Source organism: Scylla paramamosain, chromosome 7, assembly GCF_035594125.1.
Source record: "Scylla paramamosain isolate STU-SP2022 chromosome 7, ASM3559412v1, whole genome shotgun sequence".
In the NCBI taxonomy this organism is placed as follows: Eukaryota; Metazoa; Arthropoda; class Malacostraca; order Decapoda; family Portunidae; genus Scylla; species Scylla paramamosain.
In genome coordinates, this window is record NC_087157.1 from 30,243,116 (window position 1) to 30,258,870 (window position 15,755).

Here is a 15,755-nt window from a genome sequence, read left to right on the forward strand (position 1 = left end):
AATTAGAGGTACCAAACACTCATTCTATCTGGGTATTCTTTCACTTGTTCTCTTTTCCCTTTCTAATCTCCCTAAAAAAATTCTTTCTCTCTGTGTTTCCCCTCTTGGTGCTACTAATGTCCACTTACTTCCCTTGTGATCCCCTCGTTGGTTTTTCTGACTCACTTGAAGACTTTCCCATTACGCACCGCGGCCTGAGTTTGGGGTTTGCGTCACAAGTCTGGTCGGTGGTACAAGGTTTCTCAATAAATATTCCTATCAAACCCATATTAAACCAACACCCGCCTGTTTTATCATACAGGCTGTAGCTACATTAAAGCAGCACTTACTGTCTGAGAGTAATACAAGTTTAGATAAGCTATAGTCAGATGAACAATTATTTTTTTTCATTTTCTTTTTATTTATTTTTTCTAAAGGCATGCGCATATTTCATCTCTGCTGTGGTGCTTGTCGCCTGCAGCTCTCAGAGGTCGTATTCCGTATTCCTAAAAATATCGTCGTCTTGTCTCTTATTTTTGACATGTTTTTGTAAGACTTATTAAGGTTTTCAAGTGTTTTTTTTTTTCACATGTAAATGGATAGTTTATCAAGGACCTGCATCATTAATGAGAGAGACACCCATTAGAACCAGGCGAATCATCTCTGTGGATTTAAGAAATAGTCCCGATGAGAGAGCACATCGTTCAGGAATTCAAGTCCTTGTCCTTTGAACCTCAAGTGTATACCTCTCTCAAATTGATAAAAACATCGGTACCGTCTGCCATCACTATTCCGCGGTCAGCAAGTCAGTGATTCTTCCGTGAGTCGTTTAGTGATTCTTTGAATGACTACGGCGGTCAATCCGTTAGCTAGTCTGATCAGTGAATTACACACTTGCTCACCCGTCACTCAGCAACTTAGCATCTTTACTATATCTTTAAGCAAGTCAGGTAATTAGTCAGTTAAATAACAGTCTGGCATTCAGTCAGGTCGTTTGTTCAATAAAGTTTCCAGTCAATTGTTTGTAGCCGCTAGGCCATTCACCCTTCCAATCAGTCAGTGCGTTAAACAACCAAACCGTCACCTAGTCATTTCAGTGAGACAGCATGACACATTAAAAATAATAAGAATAAATAAACAAATAAATAAATAGATAAATAAATAAATAAATAAATAAATAATCCTCAGAACTGTACATCCCGCGACAGCAAACTCCCAACTCCCTTCACTTCAGACGCTTCCTTCATACGAGTACATCTCTCCCTTCCTCCTCTTCCTTTCTCTTCTGCCCTCTCCACCTTCCTAACATGACACTGGACGCTAGCAAAAACCTGGATTAACTTCCCCCTTTTTACGTCTTCAATCTCTCTCTCCCTAGCGTGCGTGCATGCGTAAGCGCGCATGTGCATAAGTGTGTGTTATTCACCTCTAGGTTGTCTGCCGGTCTCCCGGCCAGCTGTTCCTCTACGGAAAGAGCTCAGAACTCATAGAGACCGATCTTTAAGTAGGACTAAGGCCATTCACACGCCACACACCGGAACAACGAAGTCACAACCCCTCGGCTCACATCCCGAGCCTCCTTGCTGCTGGTGAACAGGGCCACACATTAGGAGGCTCGCCCATCTGCCTCGCCGCGCCTGAGACTCGAACTCAGGCATTCCCATGTACAGTACTCTCTCTCTCTCTCTCTCTCTCTCTCTCTCTCTCTCTCTCTCTCTCTCTCTCTCTCTCTCTCTCTCTCTCTCTCTCTTGTTTACGTGCCATCTGAAGCCTCATCCGTGCCACTGACACCATCATGTATCCCGAGCGAACATGGTCATCGGCATGTCAGGAACAGGTACCGTGCTCCACTATTTTTTTTTTTTTTTCCAGCTGCGTTTTTTTTCTTGCAAAGTCCTATAAACCTTCCAATCACTAATCATATGTCTTCTCCCTTCTCCCCATCCCCCCTCTATGTTGAAGTATATTTCGATCAAGTTTTCAAGTTCTCCACAGAAGTGATGCCGGGAAGGACTGGAAGTGGGTCTTTGTGGGTGCCACTGAAGGGCGCCGGCAGCGTAGAGGCGACTCGCTTTGCCAGCTGGGAGGGCGTGAGCGAGGTTTCCATCAGGCGGCAGGAAACGGTGCAGGAATATCTTTGGGAGAAGAATAAGTGAAATAAAAAGGCAGAGGAGGGGAAGGAGGCTAAGGCAGGGAAAGGGGACATGGCAGGGCGAGGGAGTTTTCAAGAAGGAGATGGGAAGGGAAATGGCAGGAAAAAATGGCAGTGGAACAGTTTAGATTCGTTTCCTGTTGTGATGATTACGAAAGTTTACCAAGAATGTGTGTGTGTGTGTGTGTGTGTGTGTGTGTGTGTGTGTGTGTGTGTGTGTGTGTGTGTGTGTGTGTGTGTGTGTGTGTGTGTGTGTGTGTGTGTGTGTGTGTGTGTGTGTGTGTGTGTGTGTGTGTGTGTGTGTGTGTGTGTGTGAACGCGCATTATTCTTTCTTACCTCTGTAGGAAGATTTTCGCGCGGCCGACTTCCGCTACGTTGCCTTTTGTGTCATTCGGTGTCCGTAGCGAAGAGCGGCACTCACCCGCTCATCCATCCACCCATCCACCCACTACCCACACAAACATTCACGCAATCATCCACTTACCCACGCAATGACCCGCCCATTCACCCATCTACTTACACACCTAGCTACGAGAACAACCCATTCACTCATCAATCCATCTATCCACTCATTCACTCACCCTTCCATACACATATCAGTCCATCCACCCATCCATTTATTTACACATCAGTGCATCTACCCATTTACACACGCCCTCTATACACACACCCACTGACTTACTCATCTATCCACCTAAGCAAATATCTATCCATACACACACACACACACACACACACACACACACACACACACACACACACACACACACACATTGACTTATTTATCTACTCACCCAGCCAAATATCCATCCACACACACTTCCACACATCCAACCACCCACTTACCAATCCACCTTCCCATTCACTCACCCATCCACCCACCTATCCAGTTATTCATCCACACAACAATTCACCCATCCATAAATCAACTGATCCACCCATTTACTTACCCACCCCATCTACCCTTCCACACAGCCACTTACTCGTCACATCCGTCTTTCATCCACTGATCCACTCAGAGAGAGAGAGAGAGAGAGAGATGAGAGAGAGAGAGAGAGAGAGAGAGAGAGAGAGAGAGAGAGAGAGGAGAGAGAGAGAGAGAGATGAGAGAGAGAGAGAGAGAGAGACACGATGACGCAATGGTCAGATAATGAAGGCGCCCTATGAGGTACGCGGGCGGATACAGCTGTGACATTTACAGCCTTGGTGATATACAGGGATGCGTAAGTGGATGAGTGGTTGAATGGATGGGTAAGTGGATGGGTGAGTGAATGGATAGGCGGATGGATTGATGTGTGAATGGATACTTGGAATGCATGGATTGCCGAGTGGGTGGGTGACAGGATGTGTGGATGAGATGTGGATGGTGCTTGATGTAGGTGAGTAGATGGGTGGATGGATGAGTATGAATGAGTTGATTGGTGGAGGGTCAGTGGACAATGGACTGATGGGTGGATGGATTAGTGAGTGGTTGTGATTGTGGATGGGTGGATCAATGCTTCGCTCTCAAGACAAACGGAAGCATACGTGCCCAGCAGAGCGTGTTGGACAAGTATGCTTCCATTACTTAAGGTGCGTGGCGGCAGCATGTGCTCGTGTTTAGAGTTTGCATGTATGAGTTCTTAGCCAACTATAATTTTCTCCCTGTTTCAGTTTCATGTCAACTATAATATTGCAGAAATATATATAAACTCGCCCGCACATGATTATGTTGAGAGATGATGGAGAGAAGAAGAAGAAGAAGAAGAAAAAAAAAAAAAAAAAAAAAAAAAAAAAAAAAAAAAAAAAAGCGCCGGGATTAAAGTCATACACGAAATGGGGTCGGACAAAACGTCTGCTGGTCAAAAGGATGCGAAATGTCACCAGAAAACGCAGCAGCTTCCCTTCTCTCCCTTGCCTTATGTCAATTTCAGGTTCTTTTTAATGTCAAATGACAAGAAAAGAAATGTTTCTTTATATAATACCAATTTTCTCGGTCTCTCAAAAAATATTATATTCTATATTTTATTCTTCAAAACACATTCCTATGGGAACTTAAATGATGTTCTGATGTTCTACTGCTCGCTAATTGGTTGTTTACCCTTTGGGCATGGAAGGGCAAACGCTCTACTAGGCACTCATGTTTTCGTATGCCTTGCGAGCAAAGCGTTTGACTTGTCGGTGACACTACTGAAAACGCCTAATCTTCCCCATCCCCCCGGATGTGTTTGAAACAGCGGCGACGAGGGCGGGAAGGGTAGAAAAGTGTTGACCCGACGGGTTAAGGGGACACCTTCGCCTTACCTTTGTATTTTTTTGGAAGCAATGCAATCATTTGTCTGTTTTTATAGAAAGCAATGCATTTTAATAGTGAAAAATAGTGAAAAACATTTCAGGCTTTGCTTAAATGGATATGTTTGTGATGTTTCTGGAAATGTTGCTGTTCCCATGTGATTGTATACATACCCCGAGACAGTGCGGCCCGCTGCCAGCTTGAGTTGCCAGAGAGAGAGAGAGAGAGAGAGAGAGAGAGAGAGAGAGAGAGAGAGAGAGAGAGAGAGAGAGAGAGAGAGAGAGAGAGAGAGAGAGAGAGAGAGAGAGAGAGAGAGAGACCTTTGATACCAAACACACACACACACACACACACACACACACACACACACACACACACACACACACACACACACACACACACACACACACAATGCCAATCTAGCGACGTAAATGTGATAATATCTCGATCTTCTCTGGAGAGAGAGAGAGAGAGAGAGAGAGAGAGAGAGAGAGAGAGAGAGAGAGAGAGAGAGAGAGAGAGAGAGAGAGAGAGAGAGAGAGAGAGAGAGAACATCATACCAGACAATGGTGTGCAGCTCCTCAAAGAGAGAAAACACACACACACACACACACACACACACACACACACACACACACACACACACACACACACACACACACACACTGGCAGTAAAAATGAGTATCTCTTGCCAGCAGTGTGTGTGGCAAAGCGTGATGGAGAGCGTGACTGCGAAACATTAGACAATGGTGTACTCGTATATAAATGCATAAACCACCCAGCGTGGCATAACTGACAACTCATACCGGTAGGTCTAGCCATCATGACTGGGTGGGTGGATGTGAGTGAGTGATAAGGTTGAATGGTTGAGTGGATGGGTGGATGTAGTTGAGTAAATAGTGGACGGATCGGTGAACGTTATATCTGTGTGTGTGAATCCACACGCTGCCTTCATGAAGCCTGCAGTTCAGACATTTGTATCTAGAGATATTTACCATGCGTCTCGAGCACCAAGCGTCCTGAGGCCTCTTTGGACTCAGGCCGATTTGTCTTGAGGACCATTTGACCTGAAGCCGATATGATCAGAGTACCACCCGCCTCAGTATCAAGTGACTGTAAATCCTAACAACTCAAAGCCAGCCTCGGAACAGGAATGGTTCTCAAACAGAAAAAGGAACAACGCGGTGCTGTAGAAGCTGCGATGCGTAGAACAGCCTTCATTCCGAAACTTTTTTTTTTCTAAGTGCACCATACAGGAATGAAAAAAGCAGATTAAATAACGCAAGCGTATATCAAGTATGAAAAACTGTATCCAACACAACAAAAACTTCCATTGATTTTCACATGAGCTCTGGTCTGGATGAACTCGAAGAGGCATAATTTTCGTTCATTCTTAAAATATAATAAAATAATAAAATAAAGAAATAAAATAAAGATGAAAAAATGCACAGGATACGATGTTTTGTGGTTTCCATCATGCAACTGCCACACCTTCCCCATTTTCTTCTCCTTTCTTAATCAATGTGTGGGTATCCGTTCATTTTTTTTTCCCCATGAAGACGACTTGTAGCCACCAACAGCACTTTTAAGTACAACAGTACATAACTATGCATCTTCATGACTGCTGAGCCCAAGTCCCGACACCAGCATACCAGCAGCAGCGCGCGGCGGTAGGCGGCTGTCGGGTGTGTCACTGAAGATCATTTTTTTCCCAAAAACAAGATGTCATTTACGAGTATTGTGATTGGTTTGATTTTCTTCTTACCATTTTTTTTTTTACGAATACTGCATGATATTCTTCTTTCAATAAGTCCTCTTGATCTCCACTTTTAAAGCGAGAGGTCGGCAAATTTATGGGGGAAGACTTAACATGACAGAAGTTGTGAAGATGGAAATGACAGAGATTGATGGAAGTCCACGATCTCCGACGTCACAAGACTAGCACCTCAGTAAAGTAAGGTGAGCTAAGGTAAGATAACCCAACAAAATTCAATGATACGGTGGTTATTACAGACCATTTACACACTACATTAATATACATGTCTACAAAATTCAGTCAGTGACATTTAAGTGTAGGATGCTTTGTTTATCATGTTTGTACTTATGAACTGTGAGGAATAGGGAACTTCATGAAACGTCTCCATGCTGAGCGACAGAGATTTGACACCGCCTGCGAGTTTGTATCGGAATGACGGAGTTGTTGAAAGCAGGAATTAGTGTTCTGAAACCTTTGGTAACGCCGAATTTTTATTTTACGGGAGGGATTTTAAAAAGCAACGCGAGGCTTCTCTCTACTCAAGGAAAAAAGTCGTGGCTCGTGCAGTATTACACACTCATTTATCGCTTTCTTCTAGTTACAGTAATACTACACAGCCTGAAGGGTTGTTAAACAATTGACGTTCATGGGAAAAATCCTCTAGGGGCAAAAAAAAAAAAAAAAAAAAAAAAAAAAAAAAAAAAAAATCATAATACCAATCGTAATTTTTAAATTTCATTTATATATTGGGATTGATACTCTGATCTTGTTGTCTGCACCCACGCAGACAGTTACCCGTTACTGAAATAGATAAGTACAGGTGTCCCAGGTGAGGTCTGCTTGGTGGTCCATACAGTGTCACGGGAAGGGCAGGGCGTCTCGGCCAAATGGTCACGCGGTCTCTCCACACTTACAGGTAAAAGCATGCACATCAGTCAGTCAACCATCAACCATGAAGGCAACCAACCACGCCGCCTGTCACCGCCAGCCAGCTACGCCTTTCATCCACCCTCGCCCTGGAGTTCTGCGATCGTAAGCTCGGCTCAGGACTCCCCCACCACCTTCGAGATCCGTCTCGAGTGACTTAAGAAAACATGATGTTCAGCAAAAGCTTTCCAATAAATATCCAACATGAAACTTTTTAAGCGACTGTTTTCTTTTGAGATTCTTTTTTTTTTTTTTAGGAAAAATTGTATTCTGCTTCTATCTGTCCTGGAATAATTTTCACCTTTTAATTTTGTATCGAGGCTGGCAGTCTATATGTGTAAATATGTCATGTTATTTTGACTATGTACTCATACTTGGGTACTTGTCTATGCACATAATAAAGAAACTTAATGTTTATCTCTGATGTTTTATATTTTGGGACACGATCTGAGTTTGTCCTATTTCACCCCACACCCCGTTCGCCCAACACATGACAGGCACGCGACGCAGAGCAAGTTTGATATTGTGAGCCGGCAATTAGTCCTGCAACCCCCAAGACGCCTTGAGATATCGTGGCGTGCCTCACGGCTCCACCTCCCTAATGTCTGAGTCTTGCACTGAATTCATATTGACTGGTGTGTGTGTGTGTGTGTGTGTGTGTGTGTGTGTGTGTGTGTGTGTGTGTGTGTGTGTGTGTGTGTGTGTGTGTGTGTGTGTGTGTGTGTGTGTGTGTGTGTGTGTGTGTGTGTGTGTGTGTGTGTGTGTGTGTGTGTGTGTGTGTGCGTGCGCGCGCGCGAGCGCGTGTGTGTAGCTTCCCGCTACATCAATTTTTCACTATTATCCTCTGCCGGTACAACAATACACTGTTTATAGTTATGACTAGATCTTCATTTTCTGTTTTCCCAAGAGCTAAAACTTGTAATTCATAACGTGCAGGGAAAAGGCGGCGGGACTCTGGTGACTGCAGGTGCAGTTGATACTCGCGTCTGACCCAAGCTGCTCAACAACAGGTGGTACTTGGTAGCCAGTTCACCGATAATCCAATACTGTCAACGACAGCAAGACTCAAGATTCGCCGAGGCCACGAGACAGGACAGTCCATGTTCACCTGATGGATGAGTTGAATTTCATTTTATATTTAGTTTGTTTTCCTTTTTTTTTTTTTTTTCGTTTAGCACTATGTCTTTTTTGCTTGTGAAGGCAAGCCACAGGGGTGAGAGAGAGAGAGAGAGAGAGAGAGAGAGAGAGAGAGAGAGAGAGAGAGAGAGAGAGAGAGAGAGAGAGAGAGAGAGAGAATGAAGAAGGGGAGATAGGGGGAGAAAACCGTACTGCTGCTGGACAAAAAATGGGAAATCAAATGCAAAGAGCTATTCATTTCCGAAGGTGTCTAGCTTGATATTTCACTCGCAGCAGTTCAAGTCGAAGCAAAGGCATAAACGGGGTAAACAATTGAGGCAGGAGGCCACACAGCTCTTGGTTGGGGTGACGATGAGTTAGGATCAAACACATTATTACAATGCTGCCACTGGCTAGATGAGGCTGCCATATTTTCCAGCGTTTTGGAGAGACACACTATCTCCATAGCCATTGTCTAATCAGTGATAATGGGGAAAGTATGATAAAAGTTTTCAGAAAAAATTGCCATACAAAAAAAAACAAGAATACATATAATGGTTTACTAGAACTGTCTAAACAGAGAAAATGGAAGAAAGAAAAGGAAGTTGGAGGGGGAGGGGCAATTTTAAAGATTATACCATTCAAAGGAACGAAGGTATGGATAGTAGTTTGCTAGAATTAGGGAGTTACAGTTAGAGCGCTCTTGCAACTGCACACGAGCAACAGGTCAAGCACGGGAGTAAGTCAACACAATCACTAGACAAAGTGCTGTGAGAAGGGCCGAGGAACAAGTTGAAAAGTGCAACACTCACCCATAACAACTGTGGCGGGACAGCGGCTGAGTCGTGGCGGTGGAGTGAAGAAATGAAGGAAGTGCTGATAAAGAATCGACGATTGACTTTAGTGTGTTGCAGCAACGGGATCACGTGGCGCTGCCTGCCGAGAAAAGAATATGCTTATTGAAGGTTTTGAGGCGGATGCGGCGGTGATGACGATAATGATGATAATATTGATAATAATGATAACAACAGCAATAATAATAATAATAATAATAATAATGATAATAATAATAATAATAATAATAATAATAATAATAATGACTAACTTAACTAGAGTACTTTTTACATTCCATGAACTGGCTTCTTTTCTGTCTCTTTTGGAAAAAAGGTAAAAAAGAGAAGGGAAGGAAAATATATTTCTCTCTCTCTCTCTCTCTCTCTCTCTCTCTCTCTCTCTCTCTCTCTCTCTCTTTCCCTGAAAGTTATAGATGATTCTGCACTTATTGTGTCATTGAGTGCTGCTGTTGGTACATACTGTCTTGTAATAATTTAGTCATAAAATAATATAATTGCTATTGCTGGAGATGCGACAAAACAGCTTTTCTTTCCTCTGATAGTTACTGGTACTGTAATAATCCTTGTTTATATTGTTGCAACTGCTTAACCTTATAACAATATCTGAGTGCTTGACCTGCTGGCCCTGTATTACCATGAAGATTGACCTGCTGGCGCTGTATTATCATGAAGACTGATCTGCTGGCGCTGTATTACCATATTACCATAGGAGGAGGCAGTAGACACCTGCCGAAACGATAATTACTCCCAGTGAGGTCTAAAGCACTGTTCAGGGGGTGCTGTGAACTTATCATTAAACCCAGCTGTGACCTCACTGAACGTTTCCCTTTGTGTCTCACAACACAAGGGGGTAGTCACAGCCTGCCCTCTAAAGACAACTCTCTTCCTCCACACAAAACTACAAGCACCTAATAACACACACACCCTTCACTCAAAAATTTTTAAAATCATGGCGACTCCTACACCAGCCTCGGAGTCCCCATCTGGGGAGGGGACCATAAATGTCCCCAGGTCGGACTGCCTTTCCGTCGACGACCCTAAGTGTCTTGACACCCCCCTCAACTTTTTCTTCATTAACTTCTGCAACATTCGCGGTCTAAGATCTAATTTTCAATCTGTAGAACACCACCTCTCCTCTTCTAAACCTCATCTTCTTTTCCTCACTGAAACTCAGGTGTCTGAGGCAACTGACAGTAGCCCCTTTTCTGTTCCCTCCTACTTTCTCTATCCTCATTTTCGATCCAAAGCTGGATGCTGCGTTTTATGTGCGCAATGACTTAACCTGCTCTCGTGCCCACGCTCTTGAATCTTCCGAGTTTTCCACCATCTGGCTACGACTACAGAGTCATTCTCATACTAAATTTATCTGTGCTGTATACCTCTCTCCTAACTCCTCTGACTATAAGAAATTCTTTGACTACTTAACTTCCAAAGTGGAGCACATTCTGACCCTCTTCCCTTTTGCAGAGATCTCCATTCTTGGAGACTTCAATGTTCACCACCAGCTTTGGCTTTCCTCTCCCTTCACTGACCATCCTGGTGAACTAGCCTACAACTTTGCTATCCTCCATGACCTAGAGCAATTGGTGCAACACCCTACTCGTATTCCTGACCGTCTTGGAGATACGCCCAACATTCTTGACCTTTTCCTGACCTCTAATCCTTCTGCTTATGCTGTCACCCTTTCTTCTCCGTTGGGCTCCTCCGATCACAATCTCATATCTTTATCTTGTCCTATCACTCCAATCCCTCCTCAGGATCCCCCTAAGCGAAGGTGCCTCTGGCGTTTTGCCTCTGCTAGTTGGGGGGACCTGAGGCGGTATTTTTGCTGATTTTCCTTGGAATGACTACTGCTTCCGTGTCAGAGACCCGTCTTTGTGTGCTGAGCGCATAACAGAGGTGATAGTGTCTGGCATGGAGGCGTACATTCCTCACTCTTTTTCTCGTCCTAAACCTTCTAAACCTTGGTTTAAAACACAGCTTGTTCTCGTGCTATACATGATAGAGAGGTGGCCCACAAAAGGTACTTAAGCCTTCCTTCACCAGAATCTCACGCACTTTATATTTCTGCCCGGAACCATGCCAAGTCTGTTCTCCAACTAGCCAAAAACTCCTTCATTAACAGAAAATGTCAAAACCTTTCAAGATCTAACTCCCCTCGTGATTTCTGGCATCTAGCCAAAAATATCTCCAATAACTTTGCTTCTTCTTCTTTCCCACCTCTACTTCAACCAGATGGCACCACTGCTATCACATCTATTTCTAAAGCTGAACTCTTTGCTCAAACCTTTGCTAAAAACTCTACCTTGGACGATTCTGGGCTTGTTCCTCCCTCTCCTCCACCCTCTGGACTACTTCATGCCTCGTATTAAAATTCTTCGTAATGATGTTTTCCATGCCCTCGCTGGCCTAAACCCTCAGAAGGCTTATGGACCTGATGGGGTCCCTCCTATTGTTCTCCGAAACTGTGGCCTCCGTGCTTGCACCTTGCCTAGTCAAACTCTTTCAGCTCTGTCTGTCAACATCTACCTTTCCTTCTTGCTGGAAGTTTGCCTACATTCAACCTGTTCCTAAAAAGGGTGACCGCTCTAATCCCTCAAACTACCGTCCTATTGCTTTAATTTCCTGCTTATCTAAAGTTTTTGAATCTATCCTCAACAGGAAGATTCTTAAACATCTATCACTTCACAACCTTCTATCTGATCGCCAGTATGGGTTCCGTCAAGGCCGCTCTACTGGTGATCTTCTGGCTTTCCTTACTGAGTCTTGGTCATCCTCTTTTAGAGGACTTTGGTGAAACTTTTGCTGTTGCCTTGGACATATCAAAAGCTTTTGATAGAGTCTGGCACAAAGCTTTGATCTCCAAACTACCCTCCTACGGTTTCTATCCTTCTCTCTGTAACTTCATCTCAAGTTTCCTTTCTGACCGTTCTATTGCTGCTGTGGTAGACGGTCACTGTTCTTCTCCTAAATCTATTAACAGTGGTGTTCCTCAGGGTTCTGTCCTGTCACCCACTCTCTTCTTATTATTCATTAATGATCTTCTAAACCAAACTTCTTGTCCTATCCACTCCTATGCTGATGATACCACCCTGCACTTTTCCCACGTCTTTTCATAGACGTCCAACCCTTCAGGAGGTAAACATATCACGCAGGGGAAGCCACAGAACGCCTGACTTCTGATCTTTCTAAAATTTCTGATTGGGGCAGAGCAAAACTTTGGTATTGTTCAATGCCTCAAAAACTCAATTCCTCCATCTATCAACTCGACACAATCTTCCAGACAACTATCCCCTCTTCTTCAATGACACTCAACTGTCCCCCTCTTCTACACTGAACATCCTCGGTCTGTCCTTTACTTATAATCTGAACTGGAAACTTCACATCTCATCTCTAGCTAAAACAGCTTCTATGAAGTTAGGTGTTCTGAGACGTCTCCGCCAGTTTTTCTCACCCCCCCAGCTGCTAACTCTGTACAAGGGCCTTATCCGTCCATGTATGGAGTATGCCTTTACATGTCTGGGGGGTTCCACTCATACTGCTGTTCTAGACAGGGTGGAATCAAAAGCTTTTCGTCTCATCAACTCCTCTCCTCTAACTGACTGTCTTCAGCCTCTCTCTCAACCGCCGCAATGTTGCATCTCTTGCTGTCTTCTACCGCTATTTTCATGCTAACTGCTCTTCCTGATCTTGCTAACTGCATGCCTCCCCTCCTTCCGCGGCCTCGCTGCACAAGACTTTCTTCTTTCTCTCACTCCTATTCTGTCCACCTCTCTAACGCAAGAGTTAACCAGTATTCTCAATCATTCATCCCTTTCTCTGGTAAACTCTGGAACTCCTTGCCTGCTTCTGTATTTCCACCTTCCTATGACTTGAATTCCTTCAAGAGGGGAGGTTTCAAGACACTTATCCACCAATTTTTGACCACTGCTTTGACCCTTTTAGGGACTGGCATTTCAGTGGGCATTTTTTTTTATTAGATTTTTGTTGCCCTTGGCCAGTGTCCTTCCTACATAAAAAAAAAAAAAAATAAATAAAAAAAAATAAAGATTGACCCTGCTGGCGCTGTATTACCATGAAGATAATTTTCAAACATGTTTATGCTGTGAATGAAAAGCTATGCAAGCTCGAATTCGCGCTAGTGTGGCTGGGACACTGAACTGAAAAAAATGAGCAAAAATATTCGCACTACATTTTATCATACGAATTAAAATTACGGACAAAAAAGGTGGAGGAGGAGGAGGAGGAGGAGGAGGAGCGAAGAATTAATGGGATGACGAGAAATATTGGAGGGAAACAAGCAAGGAGACAGGAAATGGGTGTGATAGAGGGAGGGGAAGAGAAGGGAAAAGGGAAGGGATGGGAAGGGAAGGGAAGGGAAGGAGAAGGAAAGGGAGGGAGGAGGGAGGAGGGAGGGAGGGAGGGAGGGAGGGGAGGGATGGGAGGAGAGGGGTCAGACATCCGCCACAGTCGATAAGTCTAAACGATAATCATAGAACACTTTTTTTTTTTTTCTTGACAAGGGTTCTTCCTCTCCAGGCCTGTCGGTGGCCTTTCTCTCTCTCTCTCTCCTCTCTCTTCCTCTTCTCTCTCTCTCTCTCATCTCTCTCTCTCTCTCTCTCTCTCTCTGTCTCTCTCCTCTGTCTCTCTCTCTCTCTGTCTCTCTCTCTCTCTCTCTCTCTCTCTCTCTCTCTCTCTCTCTCTCTCTGTCTCTCTCTCTCTGTCTCTCTCTCTCTCTCTCTCTCTCTCTCTCCTCTCTCTCTCTCTCTCTCTCCATATTCAATTTCACTGTTGCTTATTACTCGTACTTTCAGGTTTTCTTAGACAGGTGTTTTCAAGCATCATCTTCCTATCTTTTAATCTTCTTTCCCTAAATTTGGGCATATTTTTTTAAACGTTTCGTAATTAATTGGGTGTAGTTAGCACAGACACACAATTACTTCATCGTCATCGAAGGAAAATTATTCCATGAATTGATGCTATCCTTCATATCACGAGCACGCAATTCAAGAACAATTACGATGCATTACATTTCCAAGCACGTCAACTTTAATTCGCAGGATAAAATATCCAACTGTTTCAATTATTTTTTTCTTTCGATCAGGTTCTCTCTTGCATGTTGGCTCACTTGTGGGTGCGAATAACAAATATGTACGTACGAAGGGAGAACATGGCATACATTTCTGAAGATCAAGGATGTAACTATTTATTTCTGTAAGTTAGGTACCACAGAGCAAACCTAAGAAACACACAATTTCATGATACTCTGTTTTCCGTATACAAGCACTGGCCAAGCATTCAGTCAACACAATGATGTACCGAATGGTGCGTTAAAGAAGGCATGTAATAAAGCAGCTGTCTTTCTCCTCATTCATTTTGCTTGTCCACTTTTACTCTATTTTTTTCTCCTTTCTCTGTCTTCCTCAATACTGGAGTACTAGTTTCTTTAAGCCATTTTCTACTTGAGTCCTGCTTCCTGACCCCTGATGTTGTCTTTCCACCTTCCCATGTTGTGCTGAACAGTATTCTCTCTATTCACCTTCGTGCATTCCGAAATTTTTGTTTCAGAACTTTCATAATACTCCAGTTTTCTGATCCATGAATTAGAACTGGAATGGAAACAATGTCATTCAGGGAGCCAGTATGCATATTATTCCTCGGTGAGGCAGGGAACTCTCACCACTTTGTGATGTTTGCCTGCCTCCCAACACTCTTCTTTTACTGTATTGTGAGGACTTTGATATATTACGTATATATGAAGTTTGCCTCCTAAAAGCGAATTTATCTTTAAATGCAAAATTGTTTGGTATTCTTATAAGTTATATTTCAAAGGAATTTTCTTAATAATGAACTAGTGAAGTTTTCCTTTATAAGTATAATTAACTTTCTGTCGTTTCCTTATTAATATATTGTGACTTTTGAGAGACCGTTTTGTGTCCTAATGTTTCCTACTTTCTCTAATATTTTCGAATGCTTTCCTTCTTTGCTAAGGGTAATTTTCAAAGGTAAGAGATGGTTTATAAGGTTCTCAAGGACGTTTACTCACACTGATGGTGCATAATTCATGTTAAAATTGACATTTGAATCACGAAAACACCTTTAGAAGCCCATATAAGTTCCAAAAGGGCCTGTCAAGATTAGTTAAGATGTTGAAATGCTTGAGGATGCGGTCTAGGATTCTGTAACTCCAAATCCTGCTCCTTTGTTCTTATCTCCGTGGCGTCCTTCACCTATAACGATCCCTATTCCTGCTTTTATCACTAGTCTTTCAGTAACGATGTTTCAGTCGCTCGCTAATTAACTCTACCTAGTTACCCTATCCCTTCCCAATACTCCCTCTCCCTCTCTCTTTTATTTCCCTTCCTTCTCATTCGCCATCTCTTGCTTATTCCGTTTAATTTTTTTTACCCTTTCTCTTTTCTTCTTGCCTCTCACTCTTTTCTTACTTGTCCTCCACTTCTTTCTTGTTCCTTCCCTCTCTCTCTTTTCCGTCTCTCCTCTCCAGTCAGTTCTTTAATTTTTGTTCGCCTCACTCCTACACCCACATTAGCAGTCCTCCTTCCATTACCATTGCTTGCTCCTGCTTACTCATCTCCCTTCCCTCTCATTTCCCTCCCTCCTGAATGTCCTTCTTTTACCTCTACTGTACTAATTACACGTGATTCTCAGTTACGCTTTTTGTTCACCTTGTCGAGAAA

The 15,755-nt window shown here is 43.3% G+C and overlaps 1 protein-coding gene across 1 annotated transcript in view; it reads right to left on the reverse strand.

Moving 5' to 3' along the window:
- Positions 1–9,035, reverse strand: part of LOC135102341 (receptor-type tyrosine-protein phosphatase U-like) — a 158,066-nt gene extending 149,031 nt beyond the window's left edge. Inside the window, exon 1 of the mRNA XM_064007427.1 lies at positions 9,016–9,035. The gene's annotated coding sequence lies outside the window, so the exon portion shown is untranslated. The remainder of the gene's footprint in view (positions 1–9,015) is intronic.
- Between the last annotated feature and the right edge of the window lie 6,720 nt (positions 9,036–15,755).